At 42.0% G+C, this 11,082-nt stretch overlaps 1 long non-coding RNA gene across 1 annotated transcript; it reads right to left on the bottom strand.

Annotated features, from left to right (window-relative positions):
• Positions 1-878: 878 nt before the first annotated feature.
• Positions 879-10,828, bottom strand: LOC125522283. Its single transcript, XR_007289712.1, has 2 exons — positions 6,239-10,828; positions 879-1,377 (listed from the first exon to the last, which is right to left on the bottom strand). It is a non-coding gene; the product is annotated as an uncharacterized LOC125522283 (long non-coding RNA).
• Between the last annotated feature and the right edge of the window lie 254 nt (positions 10,829-11,082).

Genomic DNA, 11,082 nt, shown 5'->3' with positions numbered 1-11,082 from the left:
AAAAAAATGTTGACCATGTATTCAAAAAATGATAATATAGTATTTAAAAAAATTAGTTAACCATTCAAAAAATGTTAAATGTATATAAAAAATGTTACCATGTATTCAATAAATGTTAATCTTGTATTTGAAAAATATTATACTTGCATTAAAAATATATTAGATAGGTGTATAGAAAAACAATAAAACCTTAGAGAAAACACAAGAAAAGCCAATGAAAAAAGGGGGGAAAACAAAACCGAAGAAAAAAGAAAGAAAAGGAAACAGATAGTGAATAACGAAAAAAACAAAAGGAAAACAAAGAAAAGGAAAAAACCAATAAAAACAAAAAAACAGTTAAAAACAAGAAAAAAACACACAAAAACCGGAAAAATAGTCAAAAACCGGCTCTTTTTGTTTAACAAGGTAGCGACCTAGTAGTTTAACACGAACCGGACCATGGCCACATCCCAATGACATGCGGTGATGTGGAGTTCATGCGTCGTTAAGCCAAGCTCCCAAACCATTCGGCATTCATGTAAGTTTGTATCCAACTCTTTTACCCTTGTCTATTTATTTCAATTCCGATGAATTGATGTTTGACTTGTTTCCTCTCTTTTGGTACGATACAAAATGCATTGCTTGAATTTGGATTATCGGATAGCTTAAGCGTGAGATTTCCTAATTTACTCCAAGGCTCATGAGTAGCACATCCATGACTTCCCTTCAAGAATTCAGGCGTTCTCTATCCCTGTTTTTTCCTAATAATAATGTTGCCTCAAAAGCATTTATCTGGTTGTGAGAAAACAAAAAGGAGAACATTTACGGATCAATTAGTTGAATCTCGAAAGGATGCTATGCACAAATTCGCTTTCTGAAATGCCACTGCTAATAATTGGGAGATGATAGAAACTCATTTTCTTTTCCTGTCTCTATGATTTTGATTTTCAATGAATGAGCCTTTACTAATGCTTTTATCTCTATTCTATGTCGCAGGTAACCATACAGTCTAAACAAATACTAATGAGAAAAATGAAAACTATACTAGTAAAGAAATCTCCAGTCTGATGCTAATTATTCCTGTGAATCATGTGCTGCAATGCATGAACCAACAACTGTTATTTTCCAGGTTTCAATGCTCAACGTTTGAATTCTCATTACTGTTATCGTCAGATGTCAGTTTCTTTTGAAAAAATGAAGACTTCTCTGTCTATCTGCACCGCTGAAGTCCATATGTTGCCAAGTTTACGGTTTCTTTCCGATAGCAACCAACTGTTGAAATAATAGAGACTTATTTCACTTGCCGTCTGTACGATGGATGATTGGCTGAAGCACGAGTGGCTCGAATCATGCCCCAAAAGCTTTATTGCAGGAGTATACATCAGCCATCCGGAAGCCCTGAAAGACAAAGACTTCAATATAGTTGAATTGTTGACTGAATAGAACAAGTTGCCATTCAAGAGACGGACAAGAAGCGATTGAGAGAAGGTGACATGAAGAAGTGTGGACCTGGGCAGCAACCTTTGTAGGAAATACTCCCTCCGTTCACACATATAAGATGTTCTGGATATTTCAGTATGGACTATATACAGAATGAAATGAGTGAACCAACACACTAAAATGCATCTATATACATCCAAATCAATTTTTTCACTCAGTTCCATATTAATTGTCGCTGATTTAGTACTATCAATTAATATAGATCAGATGGAGTAGAACATCTTATAATAGTGAACTGAGGGAGTAGCCAAATCGTTGTCACTACACAATTGGAAGTTTGAAACAAGTAGGGGTATGTTTGTTGAGTTATATACTATGTAATGGATCATCGGATTAAGCAATGAGTGGCCCAAATTGAATGATGCCTTGGGAGCCTGGAGCCTTATTTCAGGAGTATACATCAGCCAGCTGAAATAAAAGATAATTCTACAACGCGCATATTCAAGAAACAAAGACATTATAGCTAACCATTGATTGACTGGTTGACAAACAAGAGCAAATTATCACCCTCAACAAAAGGACAAGCACCTATCAGTGTCGTATTGAATTATAGAAGCATATTGCTTCCTCTAGTTGGTTCCTATATACAGTAGCATCCATTTGTGTACATTCTAAAGATCAACTAGAGTGCCTCAACAAATATGGAAATACAATCTACCTCTCTGCTTCTTCTAAATCTGATTCATCTGTTTTTGCGGATCTCGGCTCGTGAATTCCTCTCGCCAGGCTCCTCCCTCTCCGTAGAGGATAGCTCTGACGTGCTCCATTCACCAGATGGTACCTTCACCTGCGGCTTCAACAATATTTCTGGGAGTGCCTTCGTTTTCTCTATTTGGTTCTCCAACACAGCTCATGAAAAGACTGTCGTCTGGAGTGCAAATCATCTCCACCCCGTGTACTCCTGGGGATCCCAAGTCATGCTATATGCGGATGGCGGAATGGTTGTAAAAGATTACAATGGCCAGGCCGTGTGGGAAACCAATGTCAGCTCTTCATCAAAAGCCGAACAAGTCCAGTTGTTGGACACCGGGAACCTCATCATGAAGGGCCAAGGTGATATCATTTTGTGGCAAAGTTTTGATTCTCCTACTGATACATTGCTGCCAAATCAGAACATTACTTCTGCTACAAAGTTGGTATCTGCTAATAGGTTACTTGTTCCTGGGCGATACAGCTTCCATTTTGATGATCAACATTTACTCACACTGTTTTATGATCAGACGGATATCTCTTTTATCTATTGGCCAGATCCTAATAAGAATATCTGGGAAAAGCAAAGAAGCTCGTTTAATACCACCACAATTGGGGTCCTAGATAGCTCAGGTTATTTCCTTGGAAGTGACAATTTAACTTTTAAGGCGACTGACTGGGGTCTCAAGGTTATGAGGAGGCTAACATTGGATTATGATGGCAACCTTAGATTATACAGTCTAAATAAGTCAGATGGAAGATGGTCGGTCACATGGATGGCATACCCTCAGACCTGCTCTGTACGTGGTCTCTGTGGTATGAATGGAATATGTGTGTATACACCTAGGCCAGCTTGTGCATGTGCCCCTGGACATGAGATCATTGAGCAAAGGGACCGGAGCAAAGGTTGCAGGCCAAAATTCAATCTCAGTTGTGATGGGCAGGAGATGTTTGTGAAGCTACACAACACCGACTTCCGAGGTAATGATCAAAGTAGCAGTACCTCAGTTTCATTTCATACATGCAAGAAGATATGCTTGAACAACTGCAATTGCAAAGGTTTCTCATACTGGCAAGGAAGTGGAAGTTGCTTTCCGAAGTCGTCCCTTGTTGGTGGTGTAACCAGCCCGGGTTTGGGTCGATCTATCTATCTCAAGCTTCCTAAGACATTACATGTCTCAGAGTCCTCAATTCCTCACTCACAACCTTTTGGTCATAGATATGCTCCTAGCTGTAGTGCAAAGAACAAAATTTTCACTACAGATTTTCTGGATCAACCTAAGAGCAGTCAGAGTGGATCACACCCACAGTACTTGTACTTGTATGTATTCTTGTCAGCGATATTTTGTGTAGAGGTAATATTTGTGGCATTCGGATGCTGGTTTGTTTTGAGAAGGGAGGGCAAGCAGTTAACAGGAGTATGGCCAGCTGAGGTTGGCTATGAAATGATAACTAACCATTTCCGCAGATACACTTACAAGGAGTTGCAGAGGGCAACTCGAAAGTTCAAGGACCAGATTGGATGCGGGGCATCTGGTATTGTATACAAGGGGATCTTGAAAGACAAGAGGGTAGTAGCGGTGAAAAGGTTGGCAGACATAAACCAAGGCGAAGAAGAATTCCAGCATGAACTGAGTGTGATTGGAAAGATTTACCATATGAATCTGGTGAGGGTTTGGGGGTTCTGTTCTGATGGTCCACACAGGATATTGGTCTTAGAGTACGTTGAGAATGCTTCGTTGGATAAAACCCTGTTTAGTAGCAAGGCCCCACAGATCTTACTCGAATGGAACCAAAGATTTAAGGTTGCCCTAGGGGTGGCAAAAGGATTGGCCTATCTACATCATGAGTGCTTGGAATGGGTTATCCATTGTGACCTGAAGCCTGAGAATATACTGTTGGATGAAAACTTGGAGCCAAAGATCACCGACTTTGGCCTTGCAAAACTTGTGAACAGAGGTGGATCCAATAAAAATGTATCGAGGGTCCGTGGAACTAGAGGTTACATAGCTCCTGAGTGGGTTTCTGGCCATCCAATAACAGCAAAGGTAGATGTCTACAGCTTCGGAGTGGTTCTCCTAGAACTACTCAAGGGGGCTCGTGTTTCAGACTGGGCATCAAATGCCGACGAGGAAGTGGTGACAGTCCTTGGAAGGGTCGTTAGGATGCTTACAGAAAATCTGATGCTGGAGCTGGAGGGCAGCCAACAGTTATGGGTGGCTGACTTCATTGACTTGAGGTTGAACAGCCAGTTCAATAACTTGCAAGCGAGAATGATGGTCAAGCTAGCTGTTTCATGCGTGGAAGAAGATGGTAGAAAAAGGCCCACCATGGAAAATGTTGTGCAGATGCTTCTTTCGGTTGCTTGATGAAGCTAAGTGTAATGATGCAGCAGTATGCATACTACCAACCAAAAAAAAAGAGTTTGATGTTTGATATAGTACACAGAGCTTATTCTTGGATCCAAAACAAGATATCTATGATGTGTTAGAAATAAAGTGCAGGTCACTTTGCATAAGTAGATTCTGTCGTCCAAGTGTCTGATCGAGTAGTATTCAATTAGCAATTTTATTTTGGCATTTCATCCAGATTACTATTCGAGTTGGTGTCCTGTTGAGTTGTGCTGCTGTATAGCTGTGTTGGCCGCCGAGTCAGTAAGCACTAGCCTTGTAACTGATACTCCAATAATAAAGTAAAAAGAGACAGAAAAGCAGCAAATTCTGCTAGCTGCACAAAAAAATCGATCAATCTTTTTGTTAGCCAGTTTCTGTGCATGTCTAGCTTCTGTAGGTCCTTCCCACCAAAATAGCTAACTCGGGAAAAATCGATCAGCAAAATCCATCAGCTACATGCACGAAAGACTTTTCAGCTAGTCACATGCGGGCTCTGGTGTATCAGTGACTTGGTCAACGCCAAGCGGGCTCAATGCTAGCATGACGTGTGTCCATGTAAATCAACTGTCGGAAATGATCTAACCATATAATAATCCGAAAAAAAAACAGGGGACAAAGTCTCCTCTAACGTTTGTGCTTTGATCGGGACACCCATAACCAACGATGGTTTAGGACCCTGGACCCTTGGTGCCACAAATAGAGGGGGAGGTCGTGCCTCTTTGGAATACAGATACACACATGGGTTAAACCCTCTATACTGAACCAGTGGTCCTAAAAGAGCAGTAGAGCACTAAAGGGGATTAGCAAGACGTCTGTCTACTCCTGTTGGCCAACACGAGGTCAGTGCTGGTGGCGCTCATGCATCCCTACCTCTTCCCTGCAGCATCTCCACCACCGGCTGCCGCGAGGGTCATGCCAGTGAGGCTCTTGGACCCTGCTGCTGCCCCTATATCACCGCAGCTACACCGAGCCTTCACCACGCATGCATCGAGCACTGCAGGCATGAGACCTCGCCGTATAGCCGGTGAGAACAAAATGCCTCCTCCTGCTATTTAATGTAGTAATGTGTTGTTCTAATTGTCTGGGTTAGATCATGATTATGTTAAGCATAATGCACGACATCTAACATTGGTACCCAAGCTACTAGCCTATAATTACAAGCCTAATTAGACCCTGCTCAATGTTAAAAGGCTTATGTCAGGGAAAAATTATTTTGGTCTTATGCCATTTGATGGTAATGAAGATCTAAAGTGGTTCTGTTAGCACCTAATTATCATGTCTTATGATTATATTCAAACCGTATTTGCGTGACGGTTAACCCTAACAATCATATCTAGCTCTAACTGTCGCTAATTACTCCCTCCGTCCCACAATGTAAGACGTTTTTGCAAGCTAGTCTTACATTGTGGGACGGAGGGAGTAACTGTTAAATTATGCCCTGTTAACTTCTCTCTCAAAAAAAATATGTCCTGTTGATCCTAGATTAGCATATTTAATGTATTGCGGATGCAAATCGGGCTCTGTAGGGAACGAGAAGGAGAAGTACAAATTCTATAAGACACGCCCTAGTGGAAAATTCTCAATTCCACTAACCCTAGCAAAAATCCCCAATTTTCCCCAATGCCGAAACATAAATCCCCAAATCATGAAATTCTAAGGATGGGGAACGAGCTTACCAAGCACATCGGGCCGCCGCACGCGGCCGTCACCGTGCGTGGAGTCGCCACAAGCTCCAGCTGTTGCCGCGCCTCAAGAAGACCACGCGGTGGCCGCAGCCAGGCCCCGTTCGCCATACTCAAGTCGCCGCGGCACCGGCGTCCTCCCTCCCGCCGCTAACGCCATGAGAGCGGCACGGGTGGCCAAGATCGACGGAGCAGCGCGCTGGACCCCTCCGCTGCAGGCTGCTCCGCCGAGCCGCCATGGACGCCGGGGCATGACGGCGCTGCGCGTCGGCGCGGTCTCTGTGTGGTCCGAGAAAATCGGGGAGGGGGAGGAGAAAATGGGCCGTGCTTAACTTGGCCCACTGGGGCGATGTCAAACGTGCTGTTGATGGGCTTTGGGCTGAAATACGTTAATGTACTTCTTATTGTATTTTCTGCTGTTCTATTTTTTTGCGAAATAAATCTTTGTTTTATGAGAATGGTTTATGAATGTTTAAGCCATCAAATGCCCAAAAATATGTGCAAAATGATTCTATTGATTATTCAAGTTTTTATGGGTTTATGTGGGTTATCACGGGCCAAAGCATGCTTTTAGGCAGTTCTTCTTTTTCAGCACATGTTGTCTCTAGTAGCAAAATGTTTGTGCCTTGCCACATATTCATATTAAAACAATATATGCATGCTTACATAATTGCTCTAAAAATATGTAGGCTCATAGAGACATACTCCTTGGAAGGGTTATCATACAATCCGAATCTATCATGGTTATCCTAGAATCCAAAACCATGGTTAGTTCTATCTAGCATCTAATAGTACCATTGCAAATACTTAAGGTTTCATATAGATTTTGATTTCATACCATTGAAAGTGATGGAACTGTGTTTTTTTAACCCATAGCATCAGCCCACATGGTCGTGTGCGTATGATAACAAAATTTGCAGTTCACCAAATAGTTGGGGTTTCCACTGTGATGTTGATGGGTGGATATCTTCTCTTAATTATGTTAATACTAGTAAAAGTGCCCGTGCGTTGCAACGGGCGAACAACAAAACCTCACAAAAATTATAATGTCCAACATAAAACAATTCAAGTTGAGCCACATTTGTGAAATCAGCTGTTAATTGTGAACCATCTTATAAGCTTGACTGCTGAAGTAAGCCATTGTTTTCATGTTTTGAGAGGTCAATTTTTCATGCTGGTTCTAGTGATCTTCAGCCTGAAATTATTTGTTCACATATAGACGATATAAATTCATACTGATTGTACGGGAGCTAAATATCTCAACACTTTTTTTACTGGAAATGATATGGATGTCATACTCGTGTATTCAGTGATGGTTTACATAGAAACTGGTAGAGAGTAAATACCGACACAAAGTTAACCTTCGTCTACTAATCTCAACATATGTATTAGAAACATGCATGATCGTTCTCCAAAAAAACATTACGGTGAAATAAATGAAACTACAATTTTAATTAGCAAGGGATTTTAATCACTTGCATTACTACAACTCTAGAAGTGATTTTCTGTTTTTAGATGATTACAACTGTGATGTATATTGAGAATATAGTAACTTCTGTCAAGAAAATAATTCTAGAAAATCATGCACTTCCACTCACCTTCGAGCAGCATTTTTTTCTTGTTCCTGCTAGCTATACATCGCCTCCTATGTGTTTAAAATCTGTTTCTTTATATGAAGGCAATCAGGTGTTACCTTCTGATTTCAAAAAAGGTATGCAACATGTGTATTTTCCATCAACATCGACATCTTTAGGACCCTAGGAAAATTATCTGACCGCAAACATCATGCTTCAAATATCAAATCTTAGAGAAGAACATTACCTGATCAGAATGCCTATATGCAGTGGCGGAGACAGGGGGGTGCTAGCCAGGGCCTGGGCCCAGGCCAACATGCAAATATTTCCACTAGGACACAGGGTATTTCAGCTAAAACAGTGTATTAGCTTTGTATTCCGTTGGTCTGGCCCTCCCCAAGCTAGTTTAGCAGCTCTTGGCCCTGTCCATTCAGGTTTCCTGGCTCCGCCACTGCCTATATGTCCATAATTTATGAGAAAGAAAAGAAACAAAATTTACTGTAGCAAGGATAGCTGCAATGGTTATGTTCGGGAAGTAGGAGGTTGCCATTGTAGCAGCAGCAGAACCTTGGTACAATATAGACGATGTTGCCGGCGACCTGACCATCCGTAAGAAATGTCGCACTGCATAGATGTTCAATTTTTATTGTTTGCTAATTATTAAATAAGCCAAATCTGATCGAATGTGTTGATCTTCGAGGAGAAAATTCAAGGACCCAAATATGCAATGCTACACAACTAAAAAGATTAACCTTAGAATTGTGATCTTACAATGCAAATAAGCAATACCTGACAGCTGTCAAAAACGACATCCTAGTTCTAAAATTAGTAGCAGTGCTTTCCTTCTAAACCAACTGTGCCTATTTAAATCAGCCATGACAAAGCTTAGGGTCCTAAACAACATTATCAATCATGGAAAATCAGAATCAAGAACATTACCATAGAACTGGAGTTCTCTTCCTCCCTTGAAATTATCAAAAAGAATATATATTAGAAAAAATCCTTGGATTCGATACATAGAGGGCAGTATCGACGTACTTGCAGTTCTCACTCATATTTCCAAACTACATCAGACATTTCACAAGGCGCGTAGAGCTGTTCCAGTGAAAAAACAAACAAAATGCTTCTATGGGAGATCACAAAAAGAGAAACATTCAAGTAACAATGAATGACAGACTGAAATGCAAAAGAATGAATTAGAAACGTAATTTACAGTCCCTAGCAACTGCAACAAACTGTAGTTCTACACGTAAGTACATCTATCCTCTTACATAAATATACATCTATCCTAGATAAATATTTTCTGAACCTATCCCTTTTTCCCTGAAGCCAAGAATGAAAACAACATTACGTAGGTCTTTCTAAACTGACACCATACGTGTTAGCAAAGACAGTACTGCATGTGAAAGCATATACCTATAAGTTCTTAGCGGCAAGTATTATATGTGAAAATTGTAATAAACTCGGCTATTGTGTTGATTTTTTTTTTCAGAAATTGAACTGTTAAAGGAAAAAATATCTCATCTCTTGATCTTTAAAGCCTTTTCCACTATGGTCATGTTCAATAAACATTGAATATTTAACATAACTTGTATTCTATCTCAAACAAGAATTGAACAATAGATCTATTACTCATTCTTACAACAAAACTGACTGACATACAAAATAACAGGCTACATCAAATCTTGTGACAGAAGCTAGATAGTAGCAATCTTACATCTTTTTCAAGGCAATGGCTGTTGTTGGCTTGGAGCTCCTGAACCTGTTGTCCGCAAGAGTCCAGCTCAAATATCAGCCTCTTGTTATCGTCACAGACTTACAGTAGTCGATCTCCCCTGAAATCCTCCTCAAGGGACAGAGTATGTTTAGTTGAGAAAAGTGCGATAATAAGTATTGGGCGAGTATGTTTAGTTGTAGTAGAAAGATCAAGCCTAGGAGCATCTATTTTGTGTGTCGTTGTGTATTGCAGCTGTATAAAATTGACCAATTCTGGGCCTGAGCTACATACTGGTCTTGTTGGCTGGCTGTGGCGTGCAGCTGGGACATCGCTGGGATAGAGAGATTGCAGCAGCCTACACCACGTGGAGACGGTGGAGGGAAGGTATTGCGGCTGCGCGCCGAAGTGTGAACCGACGCCAGACGCCATCACCGGAGCAATCACACAGGCCGCCCCCTGCCATCTGTCCTTATCCTCCTTCCCTCCGCCCTCTCTCTCTCCTACGCCCCACTGCCCATGCTCGTCTTCTTCTCCTTCCTTCCCATCTCTCTCCCCTGCATCTCGCTTTCTCTCAATCCCTCTCTCTCGCTTGTTGCCTATCTACAGGAGCTTGCCGCCGCCACCGGATCCCGGCCCCACCGCTTACCGGAGATCATGCCGCCGCCGCCACCCGGTTCCCCCTGCCCCGTGCACTGTGGAGTGGGAGGGAGAGGGCAGCGAGCAGGGGAATCTTCGAGCAGCAGCACACGGGATCAGCGGCGCCTGGGGTCACCCGGTGGAGGCACGATGGTGGCTGGGGCGGCGGCGCTCAGGGTCCAGGGGAGCGCGGCGGGCGATGCCCTTGGGATGGCGATGGGAAATTTCAGCAGCGGGCAGGAGTCCCGGCGGCACCATGGTAGCAGGGGCGGGGGGGAGCTTCCAATGGCCACGGCGTCAGTGGCGGCGCGCGGCGACGGGGGGAGAGGGGGGGCGGCCGGCGGGAGGTGGCGAAGCGCTTGAGCCTGGAGGTCGAGATGATATCGGGAGGCTGGGGATTTTTTTTCTTTTATCTCAAACTGGTTCGGTTAACTTTAGATTAGGGAGAGATTTAAAAAGACTGCGGGTTGTATTACCCTAAATCACAGGGACCTTTATGTAAAAATGCCACGACAGAGAGCTCAAGAGCCTTAACCCATGCTTTATTATTAGGGAAAAGATACTTGTATGGCTCCTAGAAAAAAATATATACTTGTGTGTTTTAAATATAATTGGCAGATGATGTTTTTGGCACCACTTATAGGATCGCGCTATTCGTCACCCTGGTTGAGGAATAGTTATTCTTCATCCCCTTTATTTTACCATCAATGCATTGTAATTTTACGTTCCGTAAGTTTTGTCTTATTTCCGACGTAAAAAGAGACCGTAAGAAAATATATAATCGCCGTAAAAAATATTTTATGTTATGTAAAATTACAAACGTAAAAATATAGTCTAAAATACACATAAACTACAAAATTTCTTGTCTTATGACCTATATTTTTTTTATGTCAAATTTTACGTAGTGAATC

This window comes from Triticum urartu, chromosome 7 (genome assembly GCF_003073215.2).
Source record: "Triticum urartu cultivar G1812 chromosome 7, Tu2.1, whole genome shotgun sequence".
NCBI classification, from domain to species: Eukaryota; Viridiplantae; Streptophyta; class Magnoliopsida; order Poales; family Poaceae; genus Triticum; species Triticum urartu.
The sequence above is the reverse complement of the archived record's forward strand: the minus strand, read 5'-3'. Positions and strand labels throughout refer to the sequence as shown.